The sequence below is a fragment of the Cryptomeria japonica genome, chromosome 6 (assembly GCF_030272615.1).
Source record: "Cryptomeria japonica chromosome 6, Sugi_1.0, whole genome shotgun sequence".
NCBI classification, from domain to species: domain Eukaryota; kingdom Viridiplantae; phylum Streptophyta; class Pinopsida; order Cupressales; family Cupressaceae; genus Cryptomeria; species Cryptomeria japonica.
This window is the reverse complement of record NC_081410.1, coordinates 138,192,551-138,209,675: the sequence shown is the minus strand read 5'-3', so window position 1 is coordinate 138,209,675 and position 17,125 is coordinate 138,192,551.

The window sequence follows — 17,125 nt, the reverse complement described above, 5'->3', positions numbered from 1 at the left end:
CAAAAGTTGCAGATGCAATTTTCAGAGAAATAGATAAAATGCTTCAGGCAAGGATAATTTATCCAATTCATCATTCTACATGGGTGGCTAATATTGTTTTGGTTCGTAAGAAAAACAAAGAGATAAGAATTTGTGTTGATTTTCGGAATCTAAATCAAGCTAGCCTAAAAGACAATTATCCTTTACTAGTAATGAATCACATTCTCCAAACTGTTGCTGGATCTGAAATGATGTCAATGCTTGATGGTTTCTTTGGATATAATCAGATAAGTGTGGCAAAAGAAGATCAACACAAAACTGCCTTTACAACACCATGGGGAACTTTTGCCTATAACCGCATGCCTTTCAGTCTAATAAATGCTGGAGCTACTTTCCAAAGAGCAATGAACCTTTCTTTTGGTCATCTAATTGGTAATACCATTGTTGTGTATCTAGATGATTTGACAGTTTTCTCCAAGAAAAGGGAAGATCATTTCAAGGATTTAAAAACTGTGTTGCAAAGATGCCGAGATCATGGTATTTCTCTTAACCCAAAGAAATTAGTTTTTTGTGTTACTGAAGGAAAACTTTTAGGACATATAGTTTCACAGGATGGTATCAAGATTGATCCTAATCGTGTTAAAGCTATTCAACAGTTAAGTTTGCCGTCAGACAGGAGTGGTGTCAAATCATTCTTTGGTTAGGTAAGCTTTCTTAGGAGATTTGTGCTAGATTTTGCTGAAATCACTAAGCATATTTTAGGAATGATAAGTGAAAAATAGATCTTTAAATGGAAAGAGGAAGCAAAGAAAGCTTTTGAAGAGGTTAAAAAGGCCATCGCTCATGCTCCAACATTAATTAATCCTGATTTCAAGAAAAGCTTTATCATTTACTGTAATGCTTCAGAACACACAATGTCCGATATTCTCCTGCAGAAGAATGAACTTGGTGAAGAGTTCTCCATTGCATTTATGAGCATTCCGCTTAAAAAGCATGAATTAAACTATTCATTGAATGAGAAGTAGGCTTTCACAGTTGTTAAAGTTGTTAAGCATTTCAGGTATTACATATTGCATTCTCATTCAATTGTTTTTGTGCCTAATTCTGCTGTTAAAAGTATCTTGACTCAGCAAGAGGTGGGAATGAATAATAGAACAACTTGGGTTTCAAAGGTTCAAGAATTTGACTTGGATATCAGGCCAACAAAGTTAGTTCGTGGACAGGGATTATGTCACCTAATGTCAAGAAATAAAGAAGAAGAGGAAAGTTTGCCTTTAGCTCTTTTTGTTAGCCCGCAGGATGAATGGTTCACCGATGTAGCCTTTTTCTTGACATATGGAGAATGTCCTATACATTTGTCTCCGAGAGAAAAGAGAAACCTAAAATTAAAAGTAGCTAAATATGTTATTTTTGATAACACATTATATAAGAAAGGTCTAGATGGAACCTTCTTGAGGTGTGTGGATAAAGCGCAGCGTGAGGCCTTGCTGAAGTCATTTCATGATGATGCTTGTGGCGGTCATTTCTCTTCTACAGTCACCACATACAAAATATTAAGAAATTGCTATTATTGGCCCGGTATGTTCAAAGATGCTTATGTTTGGGTTGCAAAGTGTGATAAATGTAAATTCTTTACAGGGAAACCACAACTAGCTGCTTTACCTCTTAGGCTAGTGGTTGTGGAAGAACCTTTCAAGCAATGGGGACTAGATTTCATTGGTCCATTGACACCTTCTTCTAGCACTGGACATACACATATTCTCAGGGCTACAGATTATTTTACTAAGTGGGTAGAAGTAGTAACTGTTAGGAGAACAACCTCAGAAGTAATATGTGAGTTCTTAAAGGAAAATATTTTGGTTCGCTTTGGGGTACCATTGAAGATAGTGACTGACAATGCTGCAAGTTTTTCTTCTACGAAAATATCCATGTTTTGTTATGATCACGGTATTTCCTTGGCATATTCGTTTGACTATTATCCACAAGGTAATGGTCAGGCAGAAACCAGTAACAAAAATCTGATAAATATCATGAAGAAATTGGTCAATGAAAATGCTAAAGATTGGCATAAAAGGTTATATGAAGCCCTATGGGCAGACATGACATCACCAAAATGAGCAATTGGTATGTCACCTTTTGAACTTGTGTATGGTTTTGGGGCTCAGCTCTCACTTCCTCTTGAATTAGCAGCTTCCAAATTGCAAACAGTTATTGAAGATTCACAATTTCAAAATGCACTGGAAAGGAGGATTATGCATCTAGCTAGAATAGAAGAAGAAAGGGAAAAATTGGTTGACCACATTACGGAACATCAGCAGCGGGTTAAATAGATTTTTGATCGTAAAGCTAGGCTGAGGAAATTTATGTAAGGAGATCAAGTTCTACTTTGGGACAAAAGAAGGGAGCCGAGGGGAGCACATGGAAAATTTGAGTCCTTGTGGAAAGGTCCGTTTCTGATTCATGAAGTGAAGGGACCAAATTCTTTCAAGATCACATATATGGATGGTACTGATCTTCCCCTGTCTTATAATGGACAGGATCTCAAGCTTTACAAATTGTAAGCAGGCATTCCCTGCATTCTCTGTACATAGCTCAGTTTTGTTGTGTCTAGCCGTACCTGTTTTGCATCCTCATCTTTGTTTTAGTGCAAAACCAGAGATTCTAAGTTCCTTCCTAGTCCTTCACAGTCCCCGTCCCCAGTCAGAGCCAATTGTTACCCCCTTTTTTTTCTCTTATAGCCCATCAAAAATAAGGGTCATCATTTTCATAGAGCTTAAGTCTTCATCAATCGAGTTTCGTACTCATCTGTTGAACCTTTTATAAAGTTCAAAATTCGGGTTCAAAGGAAATGCAATCCATTAACTTCTAAGTCTTCATTAGCATAGTCGTTGAACTTGAACTTTGAACCTTTCCGGTTCAAGGTTCAAGGTTCAATCGGTCTTTTGTCTTGTGTTTTGCGGCTGTCTCTTTAGTACTAGTCTTGTGGTCGCTTTGAACTTGAACCATTGAACCTTTTTTTGAAACGGTTCAAGGTTCAAGGTTCATTCTCGTGTCATTGAATGTTCCTTTTGTCTCTTTCTGCCTGTTTGCAAATGTTGATATTTTGTCATTGAACTTTGAACCAATGAACTTCTTTTAAAATAGTTCAAGGTTCAAAGCGGTGTTTTCAAATTAGCCCGATCGTGTTTAGGAAGAAAAGGCGGTGCGATCGAAACATAATTTTCCTTGGTTTTCGTGTTTTCAAATTGCAATTATGGAAACAATCATGAGAAGGCATGTCGACTGTGTGGAGTTGATTTCTAATTAATAAGCATGTAAGAACTATATCAAATCACAAGTGGTTTTACATAGATGAATGAGCTGGGATGAAGCGTGTGTTGGTTCTTTTCAGTATTTTCTGTCCTTAAATATGATGCTTCTCAGGTAAGACAATTATTGTTGCCATTGGCGAAGAGTGGAGATGCGGAAGGTAATTTAGCTCAGTTTTTCCGAGGGTTTCATAGTTTGATGTTGAAGACAGGTGAGTTCAATTGCTTATTTTCCCCTACTCTGTTTTAGTTCTGAAATTGGAAAAGTGTAACTCTTTGCCTCGGACTTGAAAGTTGTCCGATTGATGCAATTTTAAGCAAAAATGAGACCGACTCTTCCAAAATTGGGTTGAACATCATGCTTGATTAGTACTCTCCCAGAGTTAGATGATACAACCTTCATTCAAGTTTAGTTAGATAATTTTCTAGAGAGGGCTAAGAACCCAACAGCCAATTCCATGATGGGAAAGATAGTTCACAGTGGTCTTGTTGAGGCCGCCGCATTCCCAATTGCTGCTCCTTGCCCAGAATTAGTATATGCATGCATGAACAGATATGATGCTAGTAATAGGTGTATTAGAGCCAATAATGGAGACATGCTAGTGCGGATTGACAGAGAAATAGTAATGGCCGCAATTGGAATTCCTCACAAAGAGCCGTATGAAGATTGGTCCATAGGAACCTCATACGCATTTTTCTCTGAGAAGAAAAGTGTTTATCGGAGTGTCATTGCTAGAAACTGGCTCCTTAAAATACAGAAGGGAGGTTCTAGGTTGCCTAAACCCTTGACAAGAGAGCATTTCATTGCAGAAGTTAGGGATATCGTGATTATTTTGAATAGGCTTAAGGGGAATTCACATACCTTCTATTGGGAGGATTGGATGTATTTTTACATTCAGGTATTATTAGCTAGTGAAAAATACCTTGACTGGGCACAAGTAATTGCTGAGAGATTGCACGAAGGTTTGAGTAATTTTGTTGGAACAACTAATTTTCATATGACTTCATACCTGTTTTATATTTTAGCCTGTAGCAGAGAATGGCCAGGATTATATCAAGAACCTTGGGTTAATGGAATGAAGGTCTATGAGTGCTATCCACATTTGCAGATACAGAGGTACACAGAAAAATTCTTGAGATGGAATGATGTCATTGTCGGAAGATTAACTTTTGAATTGCAGGGAAATTTGAATAATAGAATGTCACCTGAGGCATTAAAGTTGGTCAGCACATATGGGAGTTGTTTTATTCAATTTCCTAGATTTACTTATATTAGAATTGGTGGCTTTGAAGCTGAACCTTTCAAATTGCCCAGATATGCTCTCGATAGTTATGTACTTTTAGAAGTATGCAGATAGTTAGCTCATGTCGATAAGAAATTAGGGATGAAAAGTGAGTCTGAAGAAATTTTCCCAATTGAACTCGGATATTATAGTTGCAAAACTGTTTCTGATGCATTGAACTTAGAATTGGAGCTCAAGAAGATGAATTTGCCACCATATGTTGCTCGACAGGGGTTTGACAGCAAAGAATATGCAATGAAGCACCTGAATGTTGATGTGAACTTTTCACATATACCCGAGTTAGAAGACTACTGGGAGGATTGCTATGATGAATTTGAAGTATGGAGAAGATTATGGTCAAGGTTCACTTTACGACAAATCATTACTTTGAAATTGCCAATGAACACAGTAGAAATACAAGAAGAGGAAGGTGAAGATGTATTGGACCCGGAGTTCAATGAAAGAGTTCTTGAGAAACCTATTCCTGAAATTGACTGGGATAGGAGAGAAGAAGAAAATATTCAATCTAAAACCTTTAATGTTATAAGGAGAACAAAAAAATGGTTAAGAGACCGTAGATCTGGAATAAGATTGACCACTACCTCGGCCGAGAAATCAGTTGAGCAATCTCATGCTGCTCTACCAATTTCTTCTTCTAACATCATTGTTGATATTGCAGGTGTCACTGATACACAAGGTGAGAAGGTTCAAACTAGAAGATTTAAAGAACCACTATTTGGCCCCTCAACAGTTTGAGTCACCTGTTCCAGAAGTAAGAGGAAAGGTGCAGAAATTTCAGGAAAAGAAACTATCATAGTTCTTGATAGTGAAGAGGCGCAAGTGATTATGGGTGAACCGGAAGCAAACATCCCTGCAGGTCAATATGCAGGTAAAGAAAAGGAGCAACCTGAGGAAAGCCCCAATCAAGTGACTACTTTGGCTACCATGGATTCATCTGAATATCAGACACCGCCAGCAAAAGTATCTCCAAATGTTTCAAGGTGGTTGGGAGCGTCAATTAGTAAGAAACGTAATGTAGTCCCTATCAGTGTACCCATGGAGGATATGGTGAGTAAATGCCTCTAGAAAACACCTAAGTCTAAGAAGCTAAAAGCAGAAGCTATGTTGGAAGTGGATGAGAATACAGGGCATTGGGTAGCTGAAGTGGCTAGGCCGATTTTAGACAAAGATCCAGAGAATGCTACTGAGCAGGATTTTGTCGTTGAAAAGATTGATTTAGGAACTGCTTCAAGGGCTGTTGATGCAAAACACCTAGAGTCCTCCGCTAAAAGAATGTTGTCCAGAACATGGAAGGATGAGAAGGACAAATGGGAGTTGAAACAGATTGTTAAGAAGATGGCAGAGTACATCAATGCCATACATCATCCCAATCCACAGCCCCTGTCACAAGTTTCTTAGAGTTTTGATCCTAAATCACCCATGAACCAAAATTTTTTGGATAAGGTTCAAAGAAATCATGTGTTGGCGGAAACCTTCGAGGAGTGGCTTGAATCCATAATTCAGCAAGGAACAGAGTATATTGCTAATCTGGTCAGGGTGTACGAGGATGCTGTAATTGTAACTCAAGAGCTTGAAACAGAGGTGTCAGCGTGGGAAAAGGAAAGGAAAAAATGGGCTGCAGTATTGATTAAGATGAAAGATGTGCAGAAATATGGTGTCATGAACTTTCTCACAGAAAAGGCAGTAAATGATTTGGATGACAAGGTACTATATGTAGCCAAGGAAAATATTGAATGGAGAAATTCAATCATAAAGAAAGGTCACGAAGAGCCCATTAAGCTATTGAAAGAATTGAAAGAACTCATTGCCATGATGCAGAAAGACTTAAAGTGCATTGATGTACAACTTCTTAAGGAAGATGGATAGACCATCGAGCAGGCAGTAGATATGGTGCAGAGTTTCTAAGGAAAGATAAACTTGGTTAAAGAATCAAAGTCTTTTACCAGAGATGATTTCACTAGGGTAGCTCGAATTGAATCTATGTTAGTTGTCTGTTTAGATCACTTAGAAGTGCACAAAATTAAAGTTATGGAAGTGGGTATGGACAAAGAAGTTTGGAAGCAACGCATCCTGCACATTGGGCTCCCACATTACTAGGTTGTTCTATAACTTCTCCGCGGCTCATATGGAGTGGCGAAATATATGTGGCACCACGCACACCCCAGAGACAATTTAAGTCATTTTCTATTCTTATCGTTATAGCTCTATCTACGGCTTGTGGCCGTTTAGTTAATTTCAGTTACGGGCGGTTGTTTCTTGAATTTTAGTTTCATTTGTTAAAAAAGACAATTTAGCCTAGTGGCTATATATATTAGTAATGGATGTTTTGGCGCGATAATAAAAATTTTTGTAAAATTTTGAGGAACAGACTGGTCTTACTTGTAATTTCAGTGAAATACCCATCTTTGAATGGAATGGAATATATGATACAGCTTTAGAAAACCTGTGTGTTTGAATATATAAAGATTTCTGTTGGAATAATTATGTGTTCATGTATCTGATTCCTTTGATTTTTCATTTTAAGTCTGTGAATCAATTTGATGAATGAAATTAGCTGAAAGCATTTGAATATTCTGATTCCCCTTGTCCTGTGAGTCATGAGTGAGTATCAATCAGAGTTCAAATATTTTTGATCATCTTGTGAGTTAATCTTCATTTGAAGTCTAATGTCTTACTATGAATTTCATTATCTATCATGAAGCGTTCACGTTGTGTTGACAAGTGAATGTTAAAGCCTTTTGTTTTCTTTTTGGTTAAAAGTAAATTACATGATTAAATTTATTCAAGATTCATTGAATATCATATAGGGAGCTGTACCTTTATGCAGAGGGTAAAATAATAATTATTTACCCAACTGTTGGTTCTTATTGGTTTTCTATTGGGCAACAGGAGTATTTATTTATAAATTTTTAGAGATCCAATTTGTTAACCAACAACACCAACATCATTGATGTCTAGTGATAGAGGGAGGTTATTATTATTATTGAAATCATTGGTTTTCTCCACATCTCTAAGTGTTAGATTTTGAATGGTCTTATGGCTTGGTAGGGCTCCTGAATGATCTCACATATGCAGGGAGGATCACTGGTAATGTCTACATGAGCTCAAATTGGCATGTGCAACACCACCATAGTATGGAACAATGATGTATTCATGTTGACCAATGAGGAACTAATCACATTGCATGCAAAGAAGTTGGACCATCTCTCCATGCCTTGATAGGGTCACCATACCACATTGTTGATTCCGAGTCAATCAATGATCAATCTCCAAAACAACGTCTCTAAATCTCAAATCATGCCCCATAGGATATGTGTACGCTTGTGACACATTCTTAAGGATTGAGAAGGGAAATACTATCAACCTCATGCATGTGATATGCTCAAACACCCACACCTGAAGTAGTATGCAAGTTGTGAGGCTGTGGAACTCATTGTGGACATATTACTTGAGGTAGTAATACAAATGAGCAAGTTGCAACCCTATGCAAATAATATACCCCATTCCTCCACATCTCTGATATATCGAACAAGGTCTGTCGGGATGTGAGAGCCTTGTTCATTAGTGACTACTCATAGTGCCATCGTAACTATCAAGATACGTCTAATTAGGAGTATCAAAACTTCCCCTTGCTCCAGCCATCTAAGGTAGATGTTTTGGTGGTATTTTAGGTTACCACCTATTTGACATAGAAAATCTCACTATCTCAAACATCTTGATCTATCATCAACTTGTTGAGAGAGACTCACTCCCCTCAAATGGGGAGGTACTAAATATGATAGACATCTATCAATTTGATAGTCATCTCCCCTATTAGGAGATGAAATAACATGGTGTTCGAGTCCCACTTGTCCATAAGTGCCATCATAGTAGAGTAGAATCTCAGCTTTGGCATCTCATAGATCCATTAGAGGCCTACTTAGTGTAGGCATGCATAGTCGACTGATGTAACATCTCCTATGTGGTTGTATAGGAGTGTAAGCAAGTGCCCATTTTATGCTTTCAAATCTATAGGAGACCCTAGACAAACATAACTTTATCATACAAATATTTTTCTTCTAAACTATCTATCTCTATTCTAATCAACATTCTCAACTATCTAACTCTTCATTTTTGTGCTTTGGCCCCTTGGATGCTGGCATGTCCTGAGGATACTAGTGTAGATTCTAGTTCTAAATGCCAATGTGTCTCAAGGATGCTTGCATAAATTTGTTTTCGAACAAATGTGCAGGCCGTAGATTCTTATATGCATCTTGGATGAATGCACTATTATTCATTTTCCTACTAAAATAAAATGCATTAAATAAACTCAAAAAGAAAAAAAAACTAGCCTACATTATCCAATGGCTCATTCATCTCTATGACAGTGCACAACTCCTCTACCTGTGTCAGCCATAACTCTCATTTGTGAGGAATTTTTGCTAAATCTCTCTAGAAATATGCAAAAATAATCAAGATGAATAGTGAAAATGACCCTTTTGAGGCCCACTTCTTGAGTATATAGATGAAATTCACCCTTTTTTTTTATGGTAGTTATGGCTCGTCTTCCTGTTTTTACCTTCTAGGCTGAGGGAAAAAATACAAGGGGAGATATACTTGCACTTTATCAGCTTTTTCTTTTTGACTAATTGATGTCTCCTTAAGTATTCTTCTTGCCAAAGTAGTTTCTTCCTAGATTGACAATAATACATTTTTTATTTTTAGGCACCTAGATCTTCACATTAGATGTTGTATCCTTTGGTCAAACACTAGGGACATCATTTTTGTTCACCTAGTTGACCTCTATGGCCTCTACAATATCCTTTTTTAGGGTAATTAATGAACTTTATGTATTTGATTTTTCCATCTTTCTAGCTACTTTAGTGTAGTTGATCCTTCTAGATGATCGATTTAGTAAAGTGGGCGCAACATATAGTGTAATAAATTGCACCCTCTACCAATTTCACACTTAAGCATTGCACTTGGTGCATTTATGACAAAATTCATGATTGAGATTTTACAATTCCAACTTCATGGATGACAAAGATGAAGCAAATGTTACCAACCCGTGGTTTGAATTTGGGAAGAAATCAACTGCATGACTTCATGGCAAACAAATGTTTGCATGACACACAGATGTCCCGAAATATTTTGAGATACAAATGAGAATATTCTATTCAAAACATTTTTAATCCTTGTCCTAGTATGAAAGCATGTTTGGAACAACTTGTCCTACCCATTCCAGGCAACAAAACTCTCATTTTTGCTCATTTGGTCATTATGGCTATTCTCTATCTCTTCCTCTCAGCTTGTTTGAATCTTACAATGAAGCTCTATCAAAATTACTCTATCTCTTGACTCTCACAAGAGCAACCATGACTCCTTCCCATTCCAAGCAACAAAACTCTCTTTCTTACTCATTTCATCATTTTGACTATTCTCTCTCTTCCTCTCAGCTTGTCTTCATGTTACAACAAATCTCTATCAAAATTACTCTAGCTCTTGACTCTCATAGTAGAAACCATGACTCCTCTCAAGCTATCAATCACATATATTATATCAAGAGGGGAGCCACAACTATTGGTAACACTCTCTTGCAATCTTGTTTATTGATCATGTGTATTTATCTTGTCTAGCATCTTTATTTATCATAATAAGGATTTTCTTCCATAATGGGGATTGTTTCTATTACACGTCTTTTTATTTGATCATATCTAGCTATCTAGGAGGTAGAAACACCCAAGTGGGGGCTTTACTAAGACAAAACCCTATACAACCCCAATATTTTTCCTCGTCTCCATGTGTGTAGGTGAATAACAAGTTCAAGAAGTGAGAGGCTATATTTTGTTAGGTTTTGGGCTCTTTCTGGGTCTTGTCCATATAGGCAATAGAGCAACACACAAACTTCCCACAACACACTAGCGTCTGAGGTCGGGGCTTTTTCCATCTAGAATCTTGATCTCTATGCTTTACACTTTCTATTCTATAATCTAAACATTTTATAAACTAAGTTATTTAGTTGTTTTAGTTCCTTTTCATAGTTTAGCACATAGTTTCAAGTTCCAAGTTTTAGTATTCTATTCCTAGTTCACTCCAATCATGTCCATTGAGGTAGTTGAGAACAATTTGCTCCTTGAGACCTTATCATCTCAAGAGTATCAAATCCCCTCTACACTAACTATTTACTTTTCATGTTGGCTGAGAATGATCATATACTTTGAAATGCATGTTCATGATAGATTCACATGCACATCAAATTGGAGACCAAATGTAATGATGGAATTTACACACTCATGCCAATTATTGTTTAGATTTAAGCCAATTTTGATGGAATGAATTAATGAAATTATATATCAATAAGTGGTGCATTCTTATGCCAATATTAACTCATTACCTAATCCCTAGATGTCCTCCTTGTACTCCTACTTATAAATTTCCACATACACTTGAGATTATCTCAACCCCATTTGTACGTAGTTCCACCAATTCTCCCTATGATCAATGTACACACCATACACCTATGAATGATCCCAATATTTTTAGTTTCACATCTTTGGTCAATCTTGTAATGCTCAAATTCAATATAGAAGCATTCAACATCAACCCCAAATTAAAATATCAATTTCTTACCCTTTTTCACTAGTCATTATAAGCCAACTTGGCACACATTGTATGGAATATTGTTATATTTTATTATTTAAAAATATTCTTTTATGCAATTAAAAATATTCAAGAAAATTAAGAAATTTCTAATTTTCAAGGAATAAGATTCTAGGAACAAATCAAATTTGGAGCTTAAAAGAAATCTATTACATCAAAATATGCCTATAGTTTGTCCACCCACTTTTGTATATTGTCTTTGAATATTCATCCAAGACTATAAAATTATTCCTTCAAGGACATTAATCTAGGAGAACTTAACCATAGGCAATCTAACAACTTCTGCAAACCTGTATTTCCAAATACCATAATTTTTATGTACATTCAAATATCAACAATTAAAACAAATTAAGTTGCAAAAATAATATATTTGCCAAATTAGATCTATACATCAAAAAATAGACCAATGCTACTCAAAATCGACCTAGACCTACTCAAATTTATGATTAATATATACTAATTTTATTATGCTTCTATGGCATTAAACATATAACAAAAACAACATTTTATAAATATTGATAAATTAATGATAATAATTTTCAATTTCCATATTATATCAACTAATCATACTTACTTTCTATTAATTATTAAATTTATTGCAATTCAATTACCAACATCCATCTCATTATTGTTTAAGCATAGTATGTAGAGCCACATGTTTCTCAACCCAAAATGGATGCATAAAAAGTAAACAATAAAATATTTCCTTTTCAAAGATGCATTGGCCTAGCAAACTAATTATAATGGGGGTCAATGTGGGTCCTAACCAAGAGCACACTCAATTTTTTATTGATTTATATTCCTAGAATCCCTTGTGTACCATATTTTACCTTACATTCCTTTAACCCCTCAAACCCATCAGTTCACTTTATCATATGTCATGTATTCACTAACTCCAACTATTTATTTATTAGTACTTAAATGGGACAATTTTGAGACCTCACAAAAGTCATCAATCAACCATTAGTGAATAATGACACACTAGGCCCATTCCATCCCCATTTTCAAGATTTGGAAATTAAGGGTATCTACAATTGTGATAATTGTAAAAAATAATGATACTAAAAGAGATAGTAAAAGTAAGAGTTTTTTAATAAGTTGGTTAATTATAGACTAGATAATATTAAAAGTTGATATATTGTTAGACATAGGAAATATAAAGTAATTTTGATATTATTTTTTTCTTAGTCCACGTGATAATAGAGGACGCGTTGTGTTAGCGTCATTGATTACATATCAATAAGTGGTGCACTCTTATGCTAATATTAACTCATTACCTAATCCCTAGATGTCCACCTTGTACTCCTACTTATAAATTTCCACATACACTTGAGAATATCTCAACCCCATTTGTACCTAGTTCCACCAATTCTCCTTATTATCACTGTACACATCATACACCTATGAATGATCCCAATATTTTTAGTTTCATATCTTCGGTCAATCTTGTAATGCTCAAATTCAATATTGTGGCATTCAACATCAACCCCAAATTAAAATCTCAATTTCTTACCCTTTTTCACTAGCCATTATAAGCCAACTTGGCACACATTGTATGGAATATTGTTATATTTTATTATTTAAAAATATTCTTTTATGCAATTCAAAATATTCGAGAAAATTGAGAAATTTCTAATTTTCAAGGAATAAGATTCTAGGAACAAATCGAATTTGGAGATTAAAAAAAATCTATTACATCAAAACATACCTATAGTTTGTCCACCCACTTTTGTATATTGTCTTTGAATATTCATTCAAGGCTATAAAATTATTCCTTCAAGGAGATTAACCTAGGAGAACTTAACCATAAGCAATCTAACAACTTCCGCAAAGGTATTTCCAAATACCATATTTTTTTATGAGCATTCAAACATCAACAATTAAAACAAATTAAGTTGCAAAAATAACATATTTGTCAAATTAGATCTATACATAAAAAAATAGACCAATGCTACTCAAAATCGACCTAAATCTATTCAATTTTATAAATAATATATACTAATTTTCTTATGTTTCTATGATATTAACAACATTTTATAAATATTGATAAATTAATGATAATAATTTTCAATTTCCATATTATATCAACTAATCATACTTACTCTCTATTAATTATTAAATTTATTGCAATTCAATTATCAACTTCCATCTCATTATTGTTTAAGCATAGTATGTAGAGCCACATGTTTCTCAACCCAAAATGGATGCATAAAAAGAAAAAGTAAACAATAAAATATTTCCTTTTCAAAGATGCATTGGCCTAGCAAACTAATTATAATGGGGAATCAATGTGGGTCCTAACCAAGAGAAAGCTCAAATTTTTATTGATTTATATTCCTATAATCCCTTGAGTACCATATTTTACCTTACATTCCTTTAACCCCCCAAACCCATCATTTGACTTTATCATATGTCATGTATTCACTAACTCCAACCATTTTATTTATTAATACTTAAATGGGACAATTTTGAGACCTAACAAAAGTCATCAATCAACCATTAGTGAATAATGACACACTAGGCCCATTCCATCCCCATTTTCAAGATTTGGAAATTAAGGGTATCTGCAATTCTGATGATACACAATTTAAAAAACTTACAAAAGTTATTTCCTCTAGACAAATATTCATTTAAAAATAATGATACTAAAAGAGATAGTAAAAGTAAGAGTTTTTTAATAAGCTGGTTTATAATAGATTAGAGAATATTAAAAGTTGATATATTGTTAGGCATAGGAAATAGAGAGTAATTTTGATAATATTTTTTTCTTAGTCCACGTGATATTGGAGGACGTGTTGTGTTAGCGTCATTCGTTACATTAAAAAGTTAAAAGTTCAATAGACACATTGTAGTTTATAGACGGTGGCTATATCAATTCTTACAGTCTAAAAAAAATTAAAATTATGATAATATTCCTCATGTTTTGTGTAATTATGAAGGATTGTGATTTGTATTTAAGGGATTGAGAAATAAATAATGAATGCAAATATAAATTTATTTTTCTACCTTTAATTTTAATGAAGCTACACAGATGAATTGATTATGTTATTCATGGAGAAGTTGCATACAAATTTGTTTTTTTATATCATAAGAAATGATAACGGTATTTCTATATCATATAAGAGATAAAGTTTGATTACAAAAAAAGGATTTTGTTTATGTACACTTTGTGGGACAATATAAAAGTTAGATAAGAAAAAACTTTCTTTCAAGTGCACCCACCAAGGACATCTCATACATCAATCATAACTAGATAATGATAAGAATTATTTGTCTTACCTTCTAAAGCTGTTTTTAAAGATCCTTGTAAAGATCAATAAGTACTTCATTTAAAAGATTGTAATTTAACTAGCATTAAAGAGGACTTTTCCAATTTGAATAGGTTGATATGAGATAGGAGAACAATTACATTAATTTATCTTTATGATTCAAACATGTAAAAGAAGTTAAGAATGATCACATATATACATCAGATAATTACTCTTAAATTTTTTGATTATAATTTTATTTAGAAATCAATGTTCAATTTATTATGATATAAAATATTTTTAATGTATCTTATTTTTATAATATTCTATCAAAATTCATTAAAAGCAATATAAATAGAAAATGCTAAGGATAGAAGAAAAATCTTGTGTGAAAGTTTTTTCTATGAGAAAGATAAAATGTCGCTTTTGGCCAAACCTTGGCACTCCGATTTTAACCCCCTTTCTAAGGAGTTCAACAAAATTCCGGTTTGGGTTCGGCTTCCTTATCTTCCTATCCATTTGTGGGCTGACTCTCTCTTTGATGAGATTGGTGATGCTATTGGGAGTTTCATTATGGTGGATAATGAATCCTTTGAGCTTTATCACACTACTTTTGCTCGCATTCTGGTGGAGCTAGATGTGTCTAAGGGACTACCAGCTGAGATTGTCATTAACTCCTCTTTTGGCAGCTGGGTCCAAACTTTGGATTATGAAGGTATCTCGTTCAGGTGTTGCAAATGCTTCAAAACCGGCCATGCGGTTGGGAATTGTGGGTTTGAGAAGAAAAATCTTGCGGCTTCATGGTGGTCGGGGGCCTCTTATCTACATTACACAGTTAAGAAATCTTTGGACTCTTCTATTGAGTCATTGGATGATGGGGTTTCGATGGCTGGTTCAGACTCTATTATGGTGAATTCTTCGGATGCCACTAAGGATGGCTCGATGATTAAAAATGTTGGGATACAGGTTGTTGTTGTCTCTTATGCTGAAAATGGTTTGATGTCTCTTACCTCGTCAGCTTCTCCACCGTGTGTTGTCACTTCTTCTGCCTGAAGGGGGTCATGTACCTGCGACAATTGTTTCTCCCTCTACTGTTGCTCATTTTTCCACTTCGGATAGATCGATGCTGGGCTCTTTGGATTGGTTTGCTACATCAGCTAAAGTTGAAGAGGGTTGGATAACTATAAAAGGGAGGCATTCAAAGATGTCCAAACCTTCTTTTGATATGACTCTTCATTCCCACAAAGCCAATTTTAAATCTTGAGGGCTCTTGTAGTGGGCTGTTTGGGCTGGTTTTTCTAGCCCTGTCCTAGGATGGATTGTCTGTTGTCTTTCGGGGCAAACTCTGTTTTTTGGTTGTGGCTCTCTCCTCTTGGTTGAACAATCAAGTTCTATCCCTAGTTTGATATGTAAAGGGTTTCAGGTCCCTTCAAAACCTATTTTTCACTTAATAAAAAACAATATAAATAGAAAAACTGACAAAACATATAAAATGTACTAAAAATATCATAATAAAAATTTAAAACAATATTTAATTTTTTAATTATTAAAGGTTTGTTTTCCTCAAAGTCATATTTACAACTTAGTTGAGGGTTAAGAATTTGGGGATTGGATACTCCTTAGTGCTTTCGTATCCCACACTACTTTGTAAATGAAGATCTCTCCATTGAAAGAAAAAAAAAAGCTTCTTCTTTGCTATTTGCTATCATAACTTTCTTTTCATGAATATTTTCTTGCTATTTTCCAGAGGGGCTGTTAAATAGAACCAAATCCAAACCAAATAAGGAAGAAAAATTGGAGGATAAGAATCTTTGAAACTGTATTTTCAATTTTTATACTTTTTTTTTCTTTCATGGGATCTTACTGACCTTTTAGAGGAACTGCTGCCATTGTAGATGTCTACGACATAAAAAAAAGGAAGAAAAATTGACAGATAGAAACCTTTTTATGCTTTTTTTTTTTTTTTTTCTTTCATAGAATCGTACTGACCACCTACAGAAACTGTTGCCATTGTAGATATCTACGACATAACTATAAACTAATAAACATTCAACCAAATAATACTCAAATAAAATCACTATCAATCTGACATTACCTCTATCGATAAAAAAAATAAAAAAATCAATAGTATCATCCTATTCCTGCATTCTATATTCTTAAGCTCGTATCCACCATGCTCCACTTTATTATCTCCTTATCCATTTGTCCCACCATGCCACTCATACACACCTCACTATAATGCCCATTGCTCCTGATTTTGATGGCAATCTGATTCAATCGTCCATCAATATTGGACAAGCATTATATTCAATAACAACAACTTCTTTTTAAAAAGTTGTTTCGGACATAAATATTGATAGATCAAATTATATAAGCAAATGCACAAGATGGCTGGAGATTAATGAGATATATGTCAATTATGATTCATCATTTCACTCTTGTGCACAACAGCTACAAATTTGATTTCAATTATTTATAATTTCTTGTGGGCCATTAGATTAGAAAATAGCTGCAATGTTAAATCAGTAAATTTTGTCTCAGTCAAAGCAATTTTGACAGTCTGGAAAAAAAACAGTAAACAAATTATGTTTTTCCTTCACATGAATCTGCAGCTAAAGCCCTGATAACCGCCTCTTGCTCTTCAATA